This window comes from Ambystoma mexicanum, chromosome 8, assembly GCF_040938575.1.
Source record: "Ambystoma mexicanum isolate Mex_15411 chromosome 8, UKY_AmexF1_1, whole genome shotgun sequence".
Lineage (NCBI taxonomy): Eukaryota > Metazoa > Chordata > Amphibia > Caudata > Ambystomatidae > Ambystoma > Ambystoma mexicanum.
In genome coordinates, this window is record NC_090929.1 from 798,689,949 (window position 1) to 798,715,684 (window position 25,736).

Genomic DNA, 25,736 nt, shown 5'->3' on the forward strand with positions numbered 1-25,736 from the left:
TGATGCTCCCAAGGCCCCGTTCCTATACACTGCTGTGCAGTTTAACACACACACTAACTCTTCCTGCCAACAAATCCTCCTACAATTTTAAATAATTTGTTCTCCAAGTGCAATTACTGTGCTATTAACAAACATATGTACTAACTATCTTCTTTCACAATTGCAGTGAAGACCACTCTCCTGAAATCCAGTAGCGTCTCAAGTGGAAAATAGAACCCAGATGAAACCCACTCTTTACATCCAACAAAGTAAGTTCAATACTGTCGTAGTGTTCTTGTATTGTATTGTAGGCTGCACAATTATATCAACCCAACAGCATTTCAGTTAGTAGAAAGCAACACAGAAATAGAGCAGATCAAACTAAAAGCATACAAAAGCCATCCGCCTCTATCAGAATGTGTTCAAAAAGTAAAAAAAAAATTGCTAATACAGTCACTAAGCAAAACTGAAGCAGCTAACAGGAAAAAAACTGTAACTCCTCTTGCAAAATGTAAAAATAAAAAGAAATATATTAAAAAGATTGCAACTACCACTAGTGCTAATACTGCACCTACAAATGTTAATGTAGCCACAAGTAAGCATTCCAAAAAATGTATTTTACAAAAACTTTTCCACCACAGAGTGCTTCAGAACCTTATAAAAATGGGGGAGAAGTCACGCTCAACCCTTAAAACTTACCATAGACAGTGCAAAGCTCCTCAAAAGGAAATGTTTTATATTAATTTTAAACAGAATGAAACCGCTAACAAAATTCATTGGTAAACTACAACAAGTACTTCGCAACAAACGCAATATCAGCATAGATACCTTTGGAAACGTCTGTACAGGTTAGTGGAGTCACACCACCAGCCAGAGCCATATTTCAATGAAGAGGCATACAAACAAGAGCAAACAAACCAAATGACCATACATAGCAGTCGGCCAGAGCATGAAAAGGTAGACAATACCATTATGGAAGAAGAAAAACTGCTTTCAAGAAAATGCCCAGCAAACCTAGCATCAATACTCCATTCCAACGAACCAATACACCCCATCTACAAATGGCTGTGCACATCAATGTGTAAAGTGCGCAAACAATCTTTCAAATCTTTGCAGCAGTTCCTCTATCAGTAGGTGAAAGCCAAAGACAAAGTAAACATTTCTGGACCTATTTGCAAAAGCACCTTCCACCATATCAAAATGTTAGCAACAGACCATTCTGCTGTAAGAAATCTCGTTCATAAACTGTACTGTGAAAAAAGTCCTGCTTTAGCACTGGAGCATTTAAATGACATTCTCCTACATGGTACAGCCAAAGAACTGCTTGAAGAAATAGACCACATCCAAAGCAAATATTTTGGAACTGAAGAGCACTTACAACAGCCAGTAACTTTAGAAAAGAGTAGCGACAACCTTGCAGATGTCAACCTTCTATTACACACATATAAAAAAGAAATAGCAAAGTTTAAAAGTACATCTGCTGAAGTACACAACCAAGTATGTGTGTTTTGCCAAACCAAGTATGTGTGTGTTGCCGCAGAACTTTTTATACAAAGAGCACAAAAACTGTAGATATAATGTACAAAATATAACACAATGAGGAATCCGAATGGTTCCAATTAGCTCTCTACCTTATAGCAGAAAAGAAATACTAAATTACTAACCCCTCAATACTGTGCACATACTGCACTGCAGAACGTGACAATAACCAAATGCCTTCACAGGCTATCAGTAATAACTTGGAAATATTCCCACTGCCAAAACCACTCCAACAGCTTCATTTTATTGAGAGTATTATAACCCAAACAGTACACCCATTTCAAGTGAAATACGCCTTCAACCAAAAACAGCGAAGTTGCCTCCCTCTGAATTACTGAAAGGCATTTGTGGCAAAGTAGTTTATTTGCCATTAGATGTCAAAGAAATTGTAGACACTCTAGAAGTGCAACGGGCAATAGATCAATCTTTGGTGAATTATGCACCTATCAAAGAAAAAAATATTTGGCAGCAACTAGTGGACTTGAAGTTAGAGAAGCCCTGCAATATCTTAAAGACAACAATGAATACTACAAAGAAATAAACATTGAAGAAAACCTGAGAGAAACCACCGAAATAATTCAGGATTCCTCAGCAACTGGCCAATTTGAACTTCTAGATCCTACTACAGCCTCCAATATTTTAAACCACTATACAATTCACCCACTGCACTCCAAAGACACCATAGATGATGCACTAGAAACATTTCAAATGCGGCAAGCCAAAGGATTTCCAATCTGCATACGGAAAAAAGTGTAGAAGCACGAGCCTTTCCTCTACCTTTGGAAGGTACGATGAAAGATGCACACAGATAACAGCATCAGAATACCGCAGCTGGTTTGGAGAAAATGATAACATTGTGTTTAAACTGTAGAGTAATGCTAAAGCGTAACCTTGACTTGGAGCAAGGTTTAGTTAATGGAGCACTTGGTACAGTTGTCTTCCAGACATACCCATGTGACAACAGCATTCAGTTTGTCAATATTCACTTTGAAAAACTTTCAGAAGTTAAAAGGATAGGACGCTGAACAGCCGGATTCCTTTTTTTCAAAGACACGTGTGTAAACAGAGAACAGTCTCTAGCATATGCAGTCACTATTCATAAACCGCAAGGTCTAACCCTAGGTCATGCATTGATTGATATTGGCAGCACAGTCTTTAAAGAAGGCATGGGTTACGTAGCACTGTCACGCCTACGTTCACTTGAAGGACTATTTCTAGTCAATTTTGATGCAAGTAAAGTCAACGCTGACATTTCTTGCATCGTAGAGTACAATAGACTACATACACTCTACACATCCCATCTCAAAATGTACCCTGTTCCTCAAAAAGACACATTTTGTAAAAGCAAACTAGTGCAAACAGAACCTATACATGATCTCCCAACGGTACCACCAAAGAAATTGAAAGCAGCTTGTACTCATCAATTACCACAACCACAGAAGGATGTACTGAAAGAACTACCTCTTCAAAGAAACCACATAGACTTCCATCAAATGACTCAGACACAGAACTGTCTGGTCCATTTAAATTTTCCAATACAACTGGTGTAAATTGCTGTGCAAATGTAGCAATCAATGTTCTATTCCAATTGCCACCAATTGTTGAAAACATTTACTTAAATGTAGCGGAACAGTTATGTTTGCAAATGTTACTCCTTCAAAGAAATGCAACAAACAATCCTGACAACACTTACAGTGTTTCTGGAATAAGGCAGGAATTGGAGTACAATGCAGGAATGGTGAGATTCAATATAAACACACAAGAAGATCCACAAGAATTTCTAATGTGCTTACTGCAAGTACTGGAAAGCAAAAATATACCTATAAATGAAATCTTCCAGATTTCATACATGTGGAAACATACATTCATTCTCTCCAACCATGTGATGCTGGAACAAGTCCCTAAAAAGCACTTTGTGTATGTATCTATACCTAACTGTAAATTCATTCCATTTCAGCAGCTCGTACAAAATGCAAACCATAGCATATTATGTACTACTTGAAATTCCGATAATCGTTCAATCTTACAGATACAATCACATAGCCAGTACGTAATAGTAATGCTTTTACGATACAATGCAGATGGTACCAAAAACAACTGCAAGCTTACTAGCTTCACACATGGGCAAGTATCACTTGGCAGGAAAACCTTCACAACAGTAGGCATAAACTATCACACAGGCACCACAACCAGTGCAGGTCACTATACTGCATACATTAAAAAGAAATGTGGATGGTTTGAATGCAATGATACTTCCATTACTCTAAAGCAGAGATTGCCAGCAAATCTTATAAATGCCTACTTAATATTCTTGAAACCAAAATGTACTCACTGATCTACAAAAGTAAAATAGCCCATTACCCAACAGTACATATATAATTGCAAAAGGAAAATAACCTTCTACTCTGTGGAACTGGAACAACTTAGCATGCAGCAACTATCCAACAAAGACATCATTTGCGCTGCTATACAGTCACAGAAACAACAACTATAGAAAAGACACACTAATATTGTTTCCCACATAGTACTTAAAAAGAAAGGTACCGAGTATGAGGGTCTACAAACTGTACTCAATAACCGCTGAAACCACCAACTGGTAGAATAAGGCAACAGCTGTCTAACAATGCCCATACCAATGCAAGAAATATGCAAATACATGTAACTACTAGTGCATAGTGCTGCAAAGGCACTTCACAACAGTGAAAAATGTAAATGTACCAACAAGAATGTACGTGCTTGAAAACATACCCTGCAAAACTGCCAAAATCAACCTTCAGCAACCACAGTGCTACAAACATACCCTCAACAACTTCCAATCTATCAACAGTTGCAACACGCCAACAGGTATCTAACTGCCTTCACAAGTTTGCAATTTTACTGTGCAATACTACAGTACTTAGAAAACATCAACAGCAACCAAATGCATAAAGAAATACTACTGAAAAGAGGAAACAGATAAACAGTTAGAATACGCCAACTGGTATCTAACTGCAACCATAGTACCACCACTTCCAAATGGAAAATCATACACCATTTCAATTACTCCTACTGCAACAGTGCACCTTAAACATTGCTGTGTAGTATAATTTATTGTGTCTTGGAGTACGTTGCCACTGAATATGATAACATTATGGCCAGCAATAATGTGGCACACATATAGCCAGCCATAGGTCGCTAGTGTAACATATGGATACACGAATGGAGACAGGCTGCAGATTTAAAAGCACCCCAGAATATATTTTTTTTCTCTCTCTTATTTGAAATGCCTCATTTACAGGAGACCACGTTAGCTGTCTAATTGACTGACTTAATTAACAAATACTAACAGCGGTTCTAACTCAATAACATTATAATGTGCTCTCCATGTGGAAAAAGAGGCAGAAGAGACATGCTCTGAAAGTCATTTTAAACGTGCATTCAGATTATTTTTTCCTTGCTCTCTCTGTTCTCTGTGTCGCAGGAAGCAAAATCTGCATGCCAGGAAATGAGTTTAGATACAGTTTCTTACTGTAAAAGTTGAGCTATTGTTAAAAGAAGGAGGATACGGTCTTTTGAAATTGATTGTTACATCCCCCATGCTTACGTGTCACCAGAGTTCTGGTGGAAAAGGTCTGACAGAACTGAGTTCACATCGTTTTGGCTGAGCTGCCGGGAGGAGTTCGCTTTGGCTGAGCTGCTGACACAGACCTTCAGAGACTGTGCATTCCTGGTCTCACTTAGCACTGGCTTGAGAACTGTATGCTTCTCGCTGTGCATTTCAAATTGCAAGGTTACGAGGACAATCCTGGGCCCATTCCTCGGAGGCGGCAAGCCAAGGGAAATCGCGCGTAGGAGAACTACAGTAGCTGGTAATTATATAAGTGAATTGAGGTTGTGTGCCGTACGGATGAAATGTTTCTATAAATATCAGGTAGGGAGAGCAGCAATAGGGAATCCCTGTGATTAATTGCCACGGTATAATGTTGCAAAGTGAATGCTGTTCCATTGATGTAATTTTTTTCTTCTTGTTACAAATAATGTGAAGTGAATTTCGTTGTATTACTGCATTTGTTTTCTCTTCTGTTTGTTTCAGCGAATACTGTCTAACAAGAAGGGTAATGCATTATTTTGAAATGCAATTATTTACAATACAAACCTAAAACACAATCTGGGTAGAGTGTTTTTGATTTTGTCTTTTTATTTGGTGCATCTAAAATAGTATCTTGGGAGAAGGGGAAGATGTTTAAGTAATGCATGTGTCATGTTTCCCATACAGATGGAGTAAGTTCATTAGCAATTATAAATAGCAGTGTGCGTGTTTCCACTCAGTGTGTGTTTTCTGAGTGGAATATAATACAATAGTTCTTGCTGTGCGTACATGAATCAGCAAAAAGAGGCCTATGGAAACATAGTTCACTAATGTAAATAAATTAATGATAATACCACAGGTTATTGAGAAGGATATATTTGAAATTGTGGTATTTCTGAATGTAGGTCCGAGGCCTCTAGAGATCACACGAACAGTCTAAACAAAAGAAGGGTGGTTTTGTATGTTGGGGCCACAAATAAAACAGAACATTTATTCTCACCAAAATACCACCAACAATGATGTATACCGCTAAATGATCCTGTATACTATAATAAGGAATGGTCCCTGAAAGGAAATAGGGCCAAACCCAATCTAAATGCAAGGAGTAGTCATTGTCAAATTACCATTATTTCTGGCGGTAAGAAAATACCGCCGGGCCCCAAATCTACACAAAATACCCTACATATTTATGGTGCGTTGCAGGCCGGGAAAGTGATCATAGAGCACCTGCTGGGCATGGCAAGTGTGTATCACACTACCATTGTATATTAGAGGGAACCCATTTCATAATAGCAGTGTGTCATTAAAAACAAATTTCAGAATGTCTCAAATAGAAGCCACATTCTCAGAGCTAGTGCAATATTTAGAGGCAAAGTTATATGCACATGGGACGTGGTCATCGAACAGTGCCACAGAATGGCACGACCGCATTCATGGTGAAGTGCAGAAAGAACCACTAGACAACATTTTTGCAGAAGGCAGCATAATTCAGGTCTGCCTTCTGAGATTATTAAATGCAGCTGATAAACATGCAGAGAAAGATTGTCTGATACCGCTATGCGCTAAGACCTGGTTTATTTTGAATAGGTCCCTGCGCATGCAAGAAAATGATGCTAAGCTGATTAACAGGTTAAAAGCTGACCTAGAGGGGGAAAGTAAGAAGGAGGAAATATTAAGAGCAGAAGTAGAAGGATGTCAAAAAGACATGCAGTTAAAATGCAGAGATTTTGATATTCAATTGTGCAAAAGCAAGAAGCAGTTTGAGGACAGTGAACAAGAATTGGTACACTTAAAAGCATTGGTGGACCACATTAGACAAGATAAAGATGAGATTGTTTCAGAAATGCAGGTTTTGCAAAAAGAACATTTTGAAAAAGAAAGTGATCTCCAAAATGCAGAACAGGAAATGGTTAAAATGCTTCAAGAAAGAGACAAGAGAAACAAAGAATTCAATGAATACCAAATGCAAATATGCAACAGGCAGGAGGTAATTAATAAAATGAGTGATGAAAACAACTATTTGCAAAACGAAACAGAAAGATTTCTTAAGGAGCCTGTCTGTTTCGTTTTGCAAATAGTTGTTTTGGTAAGGATTTGGAACAGCAAATATGTATTTCTAGGTCCCAGGATAGACGGCAGGGCACCACATTCAATGGAGTTGAGGTGAATTCTATTTCTACCCAAAGAGCCAATGCCCCAGTGATTGGGCCGGTGACTGAACTTGGTTGCAGCGCCCTTGGGGGATTTGATACAATCAATTGGGGGGCGCCACCAATCCCATACACCTGGAACCAGGGTTGAATCACCAAGTAGTACAATTCCATGCATTGCAACAAGTAGCCCCATAAAGATAATGAAATCCATCAAAGCCCTGATCAAACCATTTAAAAAGGGAGGGGAATGTTGCATAGAGGATCACTTAGAGGCGGTCCATGACATTTTTAAAGCCCTCCAGATACCTAAGGAACAATACAGACAGTATTTTCATTTAACTTTAGATGCTCCCACGGCCAGTATCATAAGGGGATTGAATGAACAGCAGAATATGACATGGGCAGAGTTTTAAAAAGAGAGTGGGCGTCATTTTTCTCCTTTCCAGTCATTGCAGGAGGCAAAGAAAGTTGCTTACACAATCACTGCTGGGCCTAATACATCCCCTCGCCAATTTTTATAAGACTTAAAAAGAGCATTTTCTCACTTTGATGTATCTTTTGACCCAAATTCTAATGAGTTTAAAACTGCCTACTTCTATGGGTTACAGAAAGACATCATATCACAGTTGGTCCGTGAATTTGATCGTGACAAGTCCCTTGAATGGATTGTACACCAAAGCACAAAACTATATGAAGTATTGTCAGGGTAGAGAAAGTGATAAAATGAAGGACACTAGACCAAAGGTTAAAGAACCTTCAGCAAAAGTGATGGAAATCAGGTCAGCTAAAATGTCCCTTGAGTCTGCTCAAAGTCCAGGTAAAAATAATTTGACACCTAAACAAAGGGGTAATCAACAAAGGTCGCCACTCCCTGTACCAATGTTTCAATCACATGATCCTAGTAATAGGGAGAGCTATCTAATCTAAATGAGAACATCAAAGACCAAACAACACTGATTGCTCTTCTCAATTCTAAGATTATAAAACTAGAAATTGACTTGAAAGAAATGACGTCTCAAGTTAGAGTGACGAGGAGAGGTAATGATATCTCATTAACAGCATTGAAGTAATCTATTAAAAACAGCTCAGAAGATAAAAGACTGTTGGCAGAAGTCACTAAACAGGCACTCCTATTATTACAAAAAAATCACGAAGGAGTGTGTGTAAACATGGCGAGTCGCGACCGCCAGTGACATTCATGAAACTGTGCACCAAGCGACCGAGATAGATTTACTGCCAATCACAACAAGAGGGAAGTGCCAACAAAAACTGGCTGAGGAATTAAAAGAAAGATGCATGACAAAATCATGTAAGAACTGCTGCTATGATGAAGATTTGGTTGGCATCTCCGAGGGTCCATATACATCGCAAAAAGCCAAAGCTCAAGATGAAAAATCAGTTCAACCATGTCCAGGCACCTCCAGTGTCTTAAAGACACAGACTGCAATAGAGGTCCCCTTGGCGACCTCTCTGATCTATGGAGAAATTGAGACAAGTTTCCAATAATCGTCGAAGCAGTTGAGCAAGGAATGAATGTCTCACCTAGGCCCACTCAGGAAAGCTCAACTGAAATAAATACCGCAAAAACCAATAAAGGAGAATGGTATGACATTTTTGAAAAATCCAAATCACAGAGAGTGGCTTTACAATCGCCAAAAAAACAACAAATGATGCGAACAACAGCAAACAAAAAAAATTAGCAAAGAAAACAAAGAATCAACAAACACAAAAGAACAAAAATTCCCGAAAGCCAGCAAATTTTTTCAGGAACATTAAAGCGTTAAACATCACAGTGAATACCACTGAATCGAGCTCCCAAAAAAAAAGTGAAGTAGCACTAAGGAAATCGAGACTAAACGACCAAGCGAGAGAAGTAACGAAAGCTAAAATGGGAGCAGACCTGGAGACTGTCACAATTGAGGACCACGAAATTGAAGATCTACTGGAGATGTCAACCTATAGTGCCTCTGGTGATGTGGTGTCAGAGGATGACAATTTGAGAAATGCAAAACAACTATCTGAGAGGAAAATTAGTCACAGTGCGCATGCCATCGATCAACAACTGGAACGGCCACCCCAGCGAGAAGAGGTGAAGACCAAAGGAGATGTCCAGGAAGGAAAAAGGGTCTTCTTATGGCCCAAATCACCAGGGAGAGTGACCTCCCCGACGAGCAATGATAAAGTCAGTCAGTCAACAAGTTTATTCGGATTGAAAAAAAATCCATCAAACACAAAGCAAAAACAACACACAAAAAGCAATTACAATCAATAGACCATATAATCGAATAGTACAGCAAAGAGTCTCTTAGGGAAAGAAAAGGGTGAAACAAAGGACCTCATCACCCTCTGGATAACTCCCCTTGCCTGGGCCTGACCCCCAAAAAGCCTGTCCGGTCACGGCCCAGGGGAGTGAGGTTTGCCCCAGACAGGGGGTAGGTCCTCCTGACTGGCCTCATGGGCGATTTGGAGCCTAGATATGAGTGTGGGCTGATTAGAATTCCGCTCCCTGGCGTCCCTCCCATCCCCCCCCCATTGACCCAGGACCCTGCTCGCCAGTCTCCAGTCCCAAAAGGCCAATTCCACTATTTCCTCCGAGCTCTTGCCCAAACTGGACAATCTCCGACAGCCTACCAAGGTTTCCCTGGACACAAAGGAACATCCTCTCACGGATCGTAGCCAGTGTACACTTTTGTTTACAAGAGACTCCCTGGACTCCAACATGTTCCTTTCCATTTTTGAGACCCCCTGAAGATACACTGTAGCTCGACCAGTCTGGTCTTGAACAGGAGGCTGAGATGGACCGTCTCTGTGCCATGGACCATCGGGGATCTTCCCCCCATGATTAGGGCTTTTTAGAACTACTGGATTTGGGACATATTCCGCCACCCCTCTGAGCTCACTGTGCTTGGTGCACCCTGCCCTGGGATCTTTTCCAATGTCCGAATGTACAATCCCAGACAACAGGCTAGGGCAAGAAGATGTTGGAGCTATAGTCTCAGGACACAGAGAGGCTTGGTTCTTAGGGTGTACCAGAAAAAAGTCAGAGAGACCCTTACAAACAATCGGAATGGGAAAGGGCTCCCCCTCCCTTTGCTCCCTCCCCTTAATGGCTATTAGTGTTGTAAGCAAATTTCTAATAGCAGCCAACTCAGCCAAAACTTGGTTGCACTTACACCCCTCGAGTGACAGATCCACCTCGACTGGGGGGTTAATAACCGGCCCTGCAGCCGGGGAGGTTTCACATTTTGGATGCTTGGACACCCTAAGTGGAGATAGGTGGAGAGAGGGGCTGGCCAATGGGCACACTGTGGGCATAGGTACACTCCCAAAACTTCTGTTGCCCAGGGAGAGATTGCACACAAGGTCGTCGTCAATAAATGAGCTGCCCCCCGCAATTGGGCTAGCCAGAGCAGAGCTAGAAAGAGTCTTTACCAGGCTGGCATGAATGTTAGAGCCTGGTGACGGGGTGGAGGCCACGATGTTGCTTGCAGGAGTGGAGCTTACTGAGGGATAGCTGCTGACTAGTACTCCGATTCCTGCAGTGTCTCCCTCATTGGACTCCGGCATCTCTGTTCCGGGACCAAGATTTCCGGAGACGGATAACACCTTGGGGGGACTGAAGCTCAAGGTGGGGACAAGGGGAGAGAGCACATCTGCAGTGGATGGATGGGGCAACGGGCCTGGATGTCTTCCTCCGTTGGGGCCTATGATAGCCTGGTCCTCCTGAGGCTTAGAGGTACAATCCCCTCCTACACAAGGATCAGACAGACTGCCGTGATTGGTAGGTATTGGAACTTCCCTGATCCCTTGTCCGGCAACTATACTGTCCCCCTGTGGCAGCCGACAGCCCCCATCTTTCATCTCTGGAGGGGGTTCAGGGGAACATGAGAAGGGCTCACCCCCATGAACTAGGACAGAGTTTTGCACATCCAGGATTAGGGCTTTGACTGGCGCTCCCTTTTGATCCTGGGAGTGAAACCTCTTCACAGCCAGGACCTTTCGCTTGGGTTTGGGACCACTCTCTTGGCGGGCGAGATGAACCTCTGAACAAAACGAAGGGAGGGGGCAGGGTGAGAGTGCTGGTGCTGGAGGGGGGGTTTCCTTGGTGGGCCATGAGCTTTCAAAGTTCTCAGGGACTTGAGGAGTGACATTGCGTGTTTAGCGAGTCCACACCAGTGTTTCTGCCCTCTTGTCCAAGACAAACAGACAAACAGCTCCTCATACAGTCCCTCGCCTGCACTTACTTCACCCTCTTCTCCCAGGTGGATCCAGGCTGAGCCTCCCTCTTCACCGCCGAAACACTGCGTCCATGCACCGCCTCAGGGTCAAAGGGACAAAATCAAAGGGACAAAGTCCAGATGGTACACCTCCACGGGTCCGCAAACACCCTCCGCGGGACGCCAACACCCGCGCCCTTGCTCCCCCGCGGGCTTCCTGCCCTGTGGGGATAATGAAGAGAAAAAATAGGGAGGGGCGTGGCCTCCCCTCCGAGAGTACGGTGGCCCTCCTGGGCTTCAGGACAAATGCTCCACGGGACGCCAACACCCGCACCCTTGCTCCCCGCAGGCTTCCTGCCCTGCGGGGATAATGAAGAGAAGAAATAGGGAGGGGCCGTGGCCTCCCCTCCGAGAGTACGGTGGCACTCCTGGGCTTCAGGACAAATGCTCCGCGGGACGCCAACACCCGCGCCCTTGCTAGTGAAGAGTAGCGAAAATGAAACATTTCTTACCCTAAAAGAGAAACGGGAACGGAGTCTCCTGAATTCGAAAGAAAGTAATACATTATTGAACAAAACATACTTGAAAAATATGGAAGAAAGTGGGCAAAATTTAACAAATGAGAAGTCACGGAAACCTGATCAGAGGATTGTGAAAAAGCCAGATGACTCATGCCCACAACCGTCAAATATGATTGAAGGCCAGTTGGAGGAGTTTACGTCATTCACCAAGCAAGTTCCTCTCCTGAAGCAACCTTTTAGAATACTTGTGGAAAAGATTGTGAACAAGAAAAGTGACGCTCCTTTGAATAGATACTCTATTCTGCAATTGTTCCGATCTATTCCAGTTTTGAATTCAATAAAGAGTTCTCAAATTGACAGAGTAGAGATCCTACCCGATACAAAACAAAAATTTGTATTGCTGCACATTGCTGATAAAAAGGTAGTTTTACGAGTTACGGGGGGGCGCTGTTGAGCAGCCAAAGGAAATGGCTGCCTAGCCCTTAAGCTCCGTCTCTGCCCACTACAATCCATCGGACATCAGCGCAATACTGCTAAGCACACCCACGAGACTTGCACGATTCTTGCCCCCCTGTCTCCCTACACACCTGGCCGAAGTTTGGGGTGAAATCGTTGCCGTTGGACGAAGATACGGACCCTTGCCCTTGGGGTGCGTCGAGGCCTACTTCCCGGCCCCGGAGGCGGCGGCCGCGGCCTCCTGACGTCTCTCCCCTGCTGGCCCGGAGGCCTCCCTGCTCTACCCGCGTCCGAGCGGACCCCCCCTGGATGCGCCCACTGCCCGATCCCTCGCGCTGCGGGATCCGCGGCTCGCTGCCGCTCCGGCCGCGTCTCCGGCCGCGTCTGCGGCCTCTGATCGCCCACTTGGGGCGGGCCCTGCGTGGAGGGCGCCCGGCTCCCGGGGGGCCTCCTCTCCATCGATCCCCCCTGCCGGCTGATCCGTGGACTGCGCCGCTGGTCCGGGCGGTGCGGCGCAGCCCTTGCACTGATCCCAGCGGCGCGGGGCCGTGCCCCCCTGCCTCGCCTTCTCCCGGAGGCGGCGGAGCTTCGCCGGGGCCTACGTCCGGACCGCCTCTGGGTGGCGGCGCCGGATCCCCTGTGCGGCTGTCTGGGTGCGGCCTGTCCTCTGCGGCCGCGGCCTCCCGGGGCCGTGCTGGTGCCCAACAACTGCTCCTGCTCCCATCGCTGGAGGATACGGGCGGACTGCGGCCCTGACGTGCTGGAGGTGGGTGTTCGCGCCGGATCGGCGCCGTCTGGTCCCCCGGCGCTGCATGTAGGCGGTCTGGGTCGGCTGGTTGGGGGATTACATGTGGTGCCATGGGTGTGTACCCCTCCTCCACTTGACGACTCTGCGAGCCGCCTCTGCATCTGGGCTGCATCTTGACCTTCTGGGTCCCCCGGGGGGGGTGGACCCACTATACAGGTGCGACCATACCCGGGCCGAGTTTATTAACGCCACGGCCCACTGGAGCATCCGGGGTACGCATTGACCGCTGCGGGAGCTGCAGCTGGGGGTTGGTTACTGTGAGGACCCATCCTGCAAACGCCACTATACCTGAGCGGACACCCCTCCCGCCGCTGGGATGCCCAGTAAATCAAAACCCAGTGGCAAACCTGGCGCCATGGACAAATTCACCAAATCAGCGCCCAGGGCGGACCATGCTTCGACTTCGGCGCTGCACAAGGAGGATGGGGGTGTGTCGGAGTCCAGTCGAGCTGACCTTACTATAATGATGGAATCCATGGCCAAGAACTTTGCAGCGGTTCACGAAAAACTGGACGATATTAACGCGAATGTGGCCTCAATGAGAGTGAAGATTGATCAACATGGGTCTAGAATTGCTGAGACTGAGCAGAGAATCGGGTCTGCTGAGGACAATGTCCATACCTTGCAAAACACGGTCTCGGAACTGGTCAGGGACATAAAGCAGGTAAAAGCTAAGTGTGACGACTTAGAATCACGGTCCCGGAGGAACAATCTCCGCATAGTTGGTGTTCCCGAATCGGCACTGAAGGGCCGCATGGAAACGGCGGTCGAACAACTGCTCAAAGACCTCCTCGGTGACCCGCCATTATCTCCCTTCTTCACTGTGGAAAGGGCACATCGCTCCCTGGCACCTCGCCCTAAACCCGGTGATTTCCCGAGACCGATTATAGCAAAACTTTTGAGCTATAAGGACAGAGATCTTGTCCTCCGTTTGGCCAGAGAAAAGGGGGAACTTAGGATGGACTCTCAAATCATCAGAATCTTCCCGGATTTTTCAGTGGCGGTCCAGGCGGAGAGGCGACAATTCAATGGCGTAAAGAAACTGCTAAGGGAGCGAAAGATTGAATATGCAATGCTCTTCCCGGCCCGCCTAAAATTCACCCACCACAATAAACACTACTTCTTCACGGTCCCAGATGAGGCGGTCAAATTTATTGAAGCACAGATCCCGCCGGCTCCTCCTCCAGAGGAGCGCATCGAAGACGACCAACCGCCAAACCTGTGATCTACCGCACTGCACGATGTATTTATGGTGGCAAAGACACTGTATGTCACACTGGCGGGCCGAGGATCTTCCCGCTCTTTATATGGCGGGGGTCAACTTGTGGCCCTGCAGCACTGCACTGCGACCTTACTTGTCCATGCGAAATACGAATGAGGTCCGTTCACACATAAGTACACGCACCGTTCTAGTGCCCTGCAACTTGGTGCGGGGATATGTGGCACTGCCATTGTGGGTGGGGGCCACACTTCTGCGGCTCTTCTCCGCTGGGGTGCTGCATATAGAACCTAAAATGTTCCAGTATCCGTTCCCTGAAATTGTTTAAATTGTTTATCTTGATAGCTGATGTCCAGTCATATATGATCCAAATGTAACAGTAGCCAGTACAAGTGGGCAGAACGGCAGCGGCCGCCCCCACTGCGATTGCAATTCTTATTCTTCTTGTTCTTAAATGTTTGTGTTTTGGCCCCTGTTGGGCTACTTCTCCTGTGTCTCCAAGTTGGGGATGGAGCACAGGTGAGACATGTACGGGTGGGGTTTCATGCACTGCTGGTTGGAGTAGGGCGGTGAGGGTGGGGCTTGCTGAAGTTGGGGTACGTTATACACAAAATGGCGGAGGTGAGGTGACGGGCTCGGGAGGTTGGCACCCGCATGTTACAGCGGCACACAGGTGGGACACGTATGACGAAGGCTTCCACCGGAATGTTCCCTAGTGTGGGACATGGCGGTTAGAATGATGTCCTGGAATATCCGGGGTCTGACAAATTTTACGAAATCTCGCAGGATTACAGCCTATGCACAGAGACACGGGGTTAAGATCCTTCTACTACAGGAGACGCATGCTCTTAAACATCTATCGTCAAATATAGCGCACAATTGGGGCCCTAATAGGCACTACACTCAATACTCAACCCAGTCTAGGGGGGTCCTGACCCTTATCCATAAATCCTTACAGTTCACACTCCACGCGTCCCACATTGATACTGAGGGGAGATACGTCATTTTACACTGCAGCTTGAACCATGAAGACTGTATACTGGTCAATGTATATGCACCTAATATTGATTCCCCCGAGTTCTTTGATAAAGTGACCTCCATCCTCATGAGATATCCGGACGTCCCCACCGTATGGGCGGGAGACTTCAACCTGATACTCAACAATGTCCTAGATAGAACCACGACCACCCGTAGAACCACCTCGCGTGCAGCTGAACGGCTGCGTGCACATATGGAATTCCTAAACCTGCATGATATATGGAGAACTCTCCACCCCCAAGAGAGGGACTATACGTTTTACTCCTCGGTGCACGATAGTTCCTCTCGAATAGACTTGTTTCTGCTCTCGGGCGGGTTGGTGGGCAGAACCCTGGACATTAAGATCCTGCCGCGCACGCTATCTGATCACTCCCCGGTGCTACTACAGATGCAGACTGGTAATGTGGGCCCGTCGCGTCCTGCGTGGCGTTTCAAATCCTCTGCCCTCTCAGATATTGTATTCAAGGCTGAGATATTAGCGGACATTACCTCATTCTTTGAGAACAACCGGGTTGCTGACACCTTGGAGGCGGTCAGATGGGAGGCATTTAAAGTGTACATCCGGGGGATGTGCATCTCCAAGGAAGCAGGTGTCCTGAAGGCCATCAGGCAGGCCCTGAATGCTTCAGAAACTAAACTCAAAACCCTCGAGCAGAGATACCTGACCACTCCTTCCCCGGGGATACTGGCAGAAATCAGGGCGGAGCTGGAGCAATTCGAATCACAGGCCTCCAGGGAGGTGCAATACCATACCCGTCCCATAGCCGCCCGTCGTTATGGAGAGGGGGACAGACCGGGCAGAACACTGGCTAGACTGGTGCGAACGGAGGGTGGCAGGTCTCGGATTGATTGCATTATGGATGAACAAGGACTAAAACACTGGTCCGACCAATCCATACTTGACATATTTGCCGCCTTTTATGCCGATCTGTATGGGCCCCGCCTTGGCCACTCTGACCAAGATCTAGACGACCTCCTAGAGAGCATTCCTATGACGATAATCTCCCACGACACCAGAGAGTGTCTTGAGGCACCGTTCACCCTAGAAGAGATAGTCCAAGTAATATCGGATCTTCCCAAAAATAAGGCACCTGGTCCGGATGGACTCACCGCTGAGTTCTATCAGGAACATGTGGCTGCTCTGGCTCCAGTACTACTCGGGGTCTGGTCTGAGGCGCTCCGACTGCGCACCCTCCCGCCCTCCTTAAGGGAAGCCTTAATAACGGTCCTCCCCAATCCGGGTAAGCCTCCTGAACAATGCGGGTCCTACAGACCCCTATCCCTAATTAACACTGACATGAAAGTTTTCGCTAAAATAATAGCAAATAGGTTTCTCCCCTTTATGACCTATATGGTGCATCCTGACCAGAGCGGGTTCATACCTGGCAGATCCACGTCCCTCAACATCCGTCGCCTATTCAACGTGATGGCCAGAATCGACCCGGGTGCAGAGGCGGTTGCTGTGACCATAGATGCCCAAAAGGCCTTCGACATGGTCTCCTGGCAATACCTGTGGGCGGTACTGAAGAAGATGGGTGTGGGCCCGAACATGCTCTCTTATATTAAGCTTTTATACACAGACCCGGTAGCCAGGGTCCTGGTTAACTCTGTCCCTTCCCGCCTCTTTAAGCTCCATCGCGGAACCCGTCAGGGCTGCCCCTTCTCACCCTTACTCTTCGCCCTTGCCATTGAACCCATGGCGGACCACGTCAGAGGGCGACATTCCAACAAAGGCATCCGGTTGACGGGGGCCCCAGAGTTAATCTCACTCTACGCGGACGACGTCCTTCTATATGTCAGAAACCCCTCCACTAATCTGAACCCGATCATTCGAGACATCACGAAAATAGGCACGTTTTCCGGGTTCACGATTAACTACTCCAAATCTGAAATTTTCCCCCTCACCAAAACAACAAAGCAACCGGCATGCGAATACCCCCTGCGTTGGTCTCCTGAGGGAGTCAGGTACCTTGGGGTTCAATTGTCGTTATCCAAATGTGCCCTCCTGAAGGATAACTATGAGGCCATGGCTCAGCTTATCGTCACCAAATTCTCCAAGTGGCGGCATTTACCCCTGTCCTTGGCAGCCAAACTCTCCCTGATAAAGATGACATTGGTTCCCAAGCTCCTGTATGTGTTTGCCAACGTCCCTGTCTGGCCCGGAAGGCAATACTTTGCGAGGCTCCACGCCGAATGTGCTCAGTTTCTCTGGCATCCGGGGTCGGTCCGTACGAAGTGGCACCACATGACAGCACCATGCGACGGGGGTGGATTCGCGGCTCCTGACCTGCGACTGTACTGGCACGCGGCCCAGGCCCAACACGCATCCCATTGGTATACATTCCAAAATCCGCCTCCGCATGTGAAACTTGAAAAAATGGCTGGAGGTGGAACCAACATTATGACCCTACTGCTACACCGCTCGCTCCGCAAAGATTCCCACGCAGACCCAGTAATCACCACGATTAGAGCATGGAACGCTATTCTATATACTGAGCATATTGATCTCCCATATTACAAGTGGCTCCCCCTGTGGCAATTCCCTGGTCTCTCCCCCACACACGATCATCACCTTGCTACACACTGGGAGGACCTGGGATATCGGTGCCTGGCAGACCTCTTCCCAGAAGGTAAATTTGTCACCCCTCAGACGTGGCGTCCAGGTCACACTGATTCTCCCCTTGAGATGCTACAGTACTACAGGCTCCGAGCCGCGGTACGATCCGTATGGCCTTCATATCCGGATGAGCCCCCGGAATCGCCCGAACTCCAGTATATAGCAAACTCAGCGGGCTCCAAAGGGGTGTTATCCAACCTGTACAAGCGCCAACTGGGTGGGAGAATGTCTGGGGCCCTCAGGCCACGTATGGCTTGGGCTAGTGAGCTCGTAATGGAGATATCCGACGGACTCTGGACCAAGATGTGCGCAAGTACACGCGGGGTGTCCCTATGTGCCAGATTCCGATGCATCCAGTTTAAATTTCTTAACAGGCTCTATTATACACCAACGAGGGTAGCAAGATTTGCTGGTGCAGGGTCCGTTACATGCCCAAAGTGTAAATCTTCTGATGCTGATCATATCCATATGTTCTGGGCATGCCGTGCGATCAGTGCCTTCTGGTTGGAGGTAGCAGAGGCGCTCTCAGAAATAGTGGAATCTCCAGTTGACCTGGACCCGCTCGCCCTGCTGTTCGGGGTCTGGAATGGCGAGAATGTACGGAAAATGTCTAAATTTTTGAATATTGGAGCTATTGTGGCTAAAAAATGCATATTACTAAATTGGGAACGGCACAGCCCCCCCACCTTCGCGATGTGGCTCACAGCCCTTACTTGGACACAAATACGAGAAGAGGACTACATTGGATCCCTGCCACCCACATCGCGACCAAAAAATGTGTGGTCGGCATTCCGTACCTATTTGAACAATAGAGACGAGGCGGAGGAGGTAGCATCCCCTTCCCACTCACCCCCCGTAACTACTTGATACTGTAAGGTCTCTGTCTTGGCTGACACACACGAGGATACTGTCCGATTGTATTATACTGTGTTGCATTGATGTGCATGTTGCAAATCCGCTTGTCCAATGCTGTGTGCCTTGTCCTATGCCTGTCTTAACTTTCTGCCAATAAACAAAGTTTTTAAAAAAAAAAAAAAAAAAAAAAAAGGTAGTTTTACTGATCATGATGTGTGAGCGCCAATTGCTAAATGCAGGCGTTCAAATTTATGAGGCAGACAATGCGTTAACGGAGGTAACACCAGGAAATGTTAAGATTATACAACCTCCACAAAAATATTAGATGGACTATGACTCTCGGCTATCCTCAGCAAAATCAGAAAGGGTGGAATGGAAAGCCAAAATAAATCAGCATATAGAAGAGATTGGGCATAAAACCCCATTGGCTTTTGAAGGAACCAGACTAAAAGAAATCAAAATAACAGTAAAAAATGCTGAAGGCAGGCACGAAAAGTATGCAAAGAATGAAGAAAAAGAAAGCTGGTTGGGAGAGAGTAATAAGTGGGCATGGATAGCTAAATCTTTAAACACAAAAAAACAGAGCTAATGCCACGATCAAAGGTCGAATTTAGTGTAAGCTACTTGGAACACGAGAGGTCACTCGCATCTTTTGAAATCAATACCGGAGGCCCTAGTTAATGCGGATGTAATATGCATGCAAGAAACGTGGCTCTCAAAAATGCCATGTATTGAGAGCTTTGAGTGCGTATTTAACCCAGCCACCGTTAAAATAAAAGGACGTCCGATGTCAGGACAACTAATGCTCATAAAGAGAAAATGCGGCCTGAGAGTGAAGTCAGCAGAGTGTCTCTCTCCGTTCCTACAGATAGCTCTCATTGAATCAGTGGAGAGAAATGGGAGGGCGAATCTTGCATTTCATCTAGTGAATGTATATTGGAACACTACATCTAAAATCCATCAGAAATTTGAAGATGACCTTCTTGACGCGATTGATAAAATTTTAATAGGAGACCCAGAAGCTCTCATAATCCTATGTGGTGACTTTAACATGAGACTAATAGAAGAACATACTTCAAAAATAGCGTCAAACTATAAAGAGAGGTCGAAATGTGAAGGTTGGTTAGAGGAAATGACCCACAGAAACTTAATTATGCTGAATGGAGCAACAAAGGGAGACATCCCTGCGAAATCGACCTGGGCAAGAGGTCTCCAAAACTCCATATTAGATTACATATTTGTTTCTGGAGCTCTCCTGAAAGATATTAATTCTTTGACAGTGAGTTTGTCTAACCAAAGTGATCATAACATCGTATCACTAGAGTGGAATAGCTTAGAACCAGCTAAACGAGATAAATGGATGTACCAATTCTCACTAGAACCTGGTAGGAACAGGTTACGTATAAAGAATGAAGACATCATAACTTTAACAAAGTCTTTAAGATTGCAAGATTGGGACGGGCAAACTGACAAAACTGAATACCAACACCTGTTAGAAATATATAAAATAAAAAAGAAGTCTAGCCAAGATAAACCTAATTGTCATAGTCATTATTATGATTTGGAAGTGTCACAAAAAAAAAGAGATACAAGGAAGATAAGGACCATTATTGTGTCAAAAAACCCAGAATCTAAGATGTTGATAAAGAAAGTAAGAAACCAATTTAACAACTGGTGTAAAGAACGCAGAGGGAGAATTGAACAGAGGGACGCTGAAACGATGTTGACGGCACTGAATCAAAAGAACTCGAGAGGCTTCTGGTCAATCATAAACGAATCGATGAATCAGGAAAAAGCACTCCTATCAAATATGGTATCTGAAAAGGAGTGGGAAATTCATTATACAAATTTATTCAAAAAAGTGAAAAAGTCAAGCTACCAGAATACTCCTCTATCGAGCCCTTGGGAAATAAAGTTCGACCGAGAAGATATTCGATCCACCATCAAAAAAAGCAGCGCTTCGAGAGCTGCAGGACCAGATGGTCTTTCAAACGCAGATTTGAAAGCGAATATTGATGAGTGGGTCGAATTCTGCTATACCCTGTTGCATCTAATAATTACGGAAAGACGAATACCCTCATCTTGGAAATCAGGGATTATTATCCCAATTTACAAGAAAGGTCCTCTTAATGTCACAGCAAACTATCGGCCTATAGCCTTACTAGATGTTGTGGGGAAGGTTTTCGCTAGTTTACTACTCATCCAACTTACAGCATGGATTAAAAAACAAAAAATATATGTCGAGCGACAATCTGGTTTCATTAAAGGGATTGGTTGCAGCGTGAATCTCTGCATCTTGAATTTATTGAAAATTGATGCCATCAGAACAGGGAAAAAGGTGTAATTAGCATTTATATATATGGCTAATGCTTTCGATGGTGTCGACAGAGAGATTCTGTGGACCAAACTCAAAGAGCGAGGATGTAACGAAAGTTTGATTGAAGCCATTAGAGAATTATACTCCGAAACGTATATCAAAGTGAGACTCGATAAGGACGGAAACTTAACAAACCCTATAAGAACGGAGAGGGGAGTGAAGCAGGGTTGCCCCCTTGGAGAAACGCTCTTTAACTTCTATATTTTAGAAGTTGGTGCAGCCCTGTCAAAAGTGGTTTCGTTCCCTCCGTCGATAAACAGAGTACAGATACACCATATATTATATGCGGATGATATGGTCATCTTGGACTGCACACCCATTGGTTTACAGAGAAAATTACAAGCGTTGGGAGCTTTCACCAAAGCACTGGGTTTAGAGATAAACGTGGTGGCAAAGTCCGAAATTCTTTGCCTAGAAAGCAAAAGAGGAAGGACGAAAAGTAATCAAAGAATGAATTGGGCCCTCGGGGCAAAGAAATTGAATAGGGTCTCCCAAGCGAGATATCTTGGAACAATTATTAATTCCAGTATATGTGATGAACCAATGAAAAGAAAACTCCTTAGCTCTTGTAAACAACTAACAACGCAGGGTATAATAATACAAAAAAGGTATGGAAAATATTTGTGTCTGGCTATAAAAAAATTCTACGAAAGTAAAGTAACTCCGATATTAACATACGGAGCAGAAAACATGTTTGGATGTGACGCAACGATATGGAAGAGATGTGAAGGCTTGTTTTGGAAAAAGGTCTTGCAGATTCCACAAAGTACACTGACTGCCTGTGTTCTATATGAAATGGGAATATCTACATTAAATGCGAGAATATCCTGGAATAAACTGGTGCTATTCAGAAAAACATCTATAGAAGTGAATCTACCTCCAGTGGAAATTCTAATGAACAATGGCAACAGGAAAAATTCAGCGCTAGTTGAGTGGAAACATCATTGTAAAGAACTGTTGAAACAGTTGGAGTGCGATGAAAATATACTCTGGTACAATCCAGATGTGGTAAAAAAAAAGCTACTAAACCTTGATTGGATCGATATTGGAGAGAGGAGAGCAAACCAAAAATCAATGCAAAACTCTACTGCAGAAACTAAAAAGTGCGCCACCCTGCAAAAATACCTAAGTATTTCACCCTGCAAACGACTAAGAAGGCTGTACTTGAAATTCCGGCTAAATATTTTTGAAACTAAGGAAATTCTGAGAAACAGACATCAAATCTCAGCAAGAAACTCAAAGTGTAGATTCTGCGAGGAAGAAGATGAAAATCTAAAACATCTTGTGCTCAGTTGCCCGAAATTAAAAGACAAACAAAGACTGTTTAATGAAAGAGATGAACCGATACCAGACACTTAATCAAGAAGATTGGTGGAGACAATTACATAATACAGAATCCAAACCGCTGCTGATAGCAATGATGCGGTTTCTAGTCCAACTTCAATCTTTGCTCGAGCAAGTCTCAGCAAATGACATTTAAAATTAAATGTTCATATTAGGACGAAACATTGGGCAGAATCTCTCGAGTCAATTTAATATCTTGAACATCAAGCAGTGAAAGCTTACCTGTTGAGCATTTTTTTTTCTCTCTCTGTTTCACTTTGTTTTACCAATAGGGGAAAAAAAATGGACTTGAAAAAGCAAATCGTAAGATGAGTATTTTTGATAAGTGGTGTTTTGAGTTCGTAAATGAGTTTTTATATACTAAATGAAATAAAAAAAAAAAAAAAAAAATAGGGAGAGCTATATCAGCCCTAGGTACTTAGGAGATAGGCCCCGGGCAGGCTATCGGCCTGATATGTCAGGTATGAACAATAACCAGAGACAAAATCAGGATCAACGAAATAATGGTCCCTACCAGACATTGGGGACACAGAGCAGAATAGATCCCAACACCATGATATATGGTAATCAGGATAGACCCCGATATGTGGATCGATTTACTGATAATGGGAATCAACATAGGGGCCAGTACCCACAACATGAGAGACAGGACATGAGGCAGAATATGAACTACACTCCGCGTCAGTACAATGATTCCCCACCAGGGGACTACAACCAAAGGATGAGTGCACCCTGCTCCCCTACACATATGAATCAAGAGTTCAGGAACAATACAAATAGAAATCATTCCCCTGAGAGGTATCAGAATAGATCCAATCAGGGGGAGAACAACCAATATCGATCTAGGCCACAGAGAGAGGATTCTAGAGAGATGGAAAGATTCCAGTGTCTCGAGGCCCAAGTGAAAATGTTAGCTGAGCAAATAGGAAAGCTCTGTACAGCACAAAAACAGTTGTCAAAGGAGGGTGCAGAGAGCCATAGCAATGACTGGGTGGTTTCTGAAAAGTGACTAAGTACTTATGATAACTGCAGTACCAAGAAAACAGATTGCTCTGATGTGATTTTCCACAATGACTCTGAGATGTATAAGAATTCAAAAGAAAAGATACCGGTAAATGAACATTTAACAGAAAGTGAAAATACCCTTATGAAAGAAGTTCGGTTAAACCTAGAGCTAAATCAAACATTGGAGATTTGTACAAATAAAAAGGGAAAACCTGAAATTCCAAAGGAACAAAGAGACAGGTTTAAGAAAAATGGCTCATGAATGGGGAATACCAGTAAACAGGGAGTAAGTGGGGATACTATAACTCCTTCCCTGGACAATCAGAGGAATAACCAAACACAGGCAGAAAAAAGAAATACTCAAAATGAGGGTACGGGTCAATCACCTGAAGAATTATTTGAGCCACATATTTTTGAAGAAGGTAAAAGGACTGGTACCATATTAAATAACCACAAACGCACAGAGTTAGACAATGACAAATTGCCAAGTGATGTTGTTTCACATGTTCAGTTGGAGGATTGTAATGTGGCCTCTGATGATGCCTGGATGGATGGGTGAACAGTGGCCACACTTCAAAAAACCTCTGAACATGGAGAAATTAATAAAGTCTCCCACGCAGAAATGGGCAAAAAGGAGGGAAAAATGTCATTCCATTTACCAATGTGCTTAGCCAAAAGTGAAAAAGGCCTGAGAAAGGTGAGCCCTGAAATCAGTAAGAATTCGCACTTCTTATGTGTGTTAGAGGAAGTTGAAAACAGGTATTATGCTCCCCTCACTGTAGAAGAAAAATGCAATACATTTGCAATGATTGACACTGGCGCACAGGCAACAATTATGTCTAAAGAGTTGGTAAAGAGTATCAATGAAGGGAGATCCCCACAGAATCAGATTACAGTAAAGGAAAATCAAGGTCCAGTGCATAATTTTAATGGGGAGGAGGTGCCCATCATAGGTGTCACCGAGGTTGGCATAAAGATAGGAAAACACAGAATGAAACAAGAGGTATTGATCACGTCTATTTGTGAAATTCCATTTCTGATGTGAACAGATTGCCTGAAAAGATTGTCTCCTCTCATAGATGGGATGAATGGAGTACTGTGGTCCTTAACAAAAAAACCATTGAGACCTAAGAAACTAAAATCACAAAACAGCAATATAAATGAATGTCACACCATTGCCAAAACAAATGATGCAGTGGAGGTATATCTCCAGAATAACTGCATACCTAGCGTCACTGTATCTTAATGTGTCAAGATAAAATGCAGAGTGAAGATGAGAAACAATCTGTGCAAATATACTTGGACCCAAGGAAAAAATGGCAAACTGCCATAGATGAGCACACATTACGTTTTTTTATTTAAAAGAGAAGACATGCAAACAGAATACTGGTCCTAAAACAGATACAGAAAAACACATCACCACTCTTGCAGAAATACACATGGAAGATGAGCAACCATGGGTTCACATTAGGATAAATGACTATTCTAAAAAAACAAAAGCCACTTAAGCACTTGAACAGGAAAGGAGTTTCATTAATGAGACATTGTTGCAAAAAATAATGGAGAGGGAGGAGATCCCGAAATTTAGAATTAAAAACCAATATGTCTCTGGTTTGGACAGTCCAGACTTTGAAAACCGAATTGCAGACAGATGCATGCTGAAGACTAGTATTGGACAAAAAACAATTCACCATAACGTTTGGATAATGAGTGGGACACAAAATGACTTTCACATGGGCAATTATATCATGCACAGAATGTGTATGGTGTTAGATTTCCTTAATCAAAAAATATGGTCACGCCTAGGTGGGCCGGCACCTGAATTTGAAGACAAAAGAAGGGCTTATCATTGCGCACAGCTGGTCCCATATGCAATTGAATTACAGCCCAAGAAGGATACTATTATCCCTGCATTCACCAAGCAGTTTGTAATAACGCTAAAGTGCAAAAATGGACAACAGATGAAGGATCCAGACGCGTTTGTGTGTTTGAATGAATCCATAAAACAGCAAGGCCTGGATTATGAATACATTCCATTGA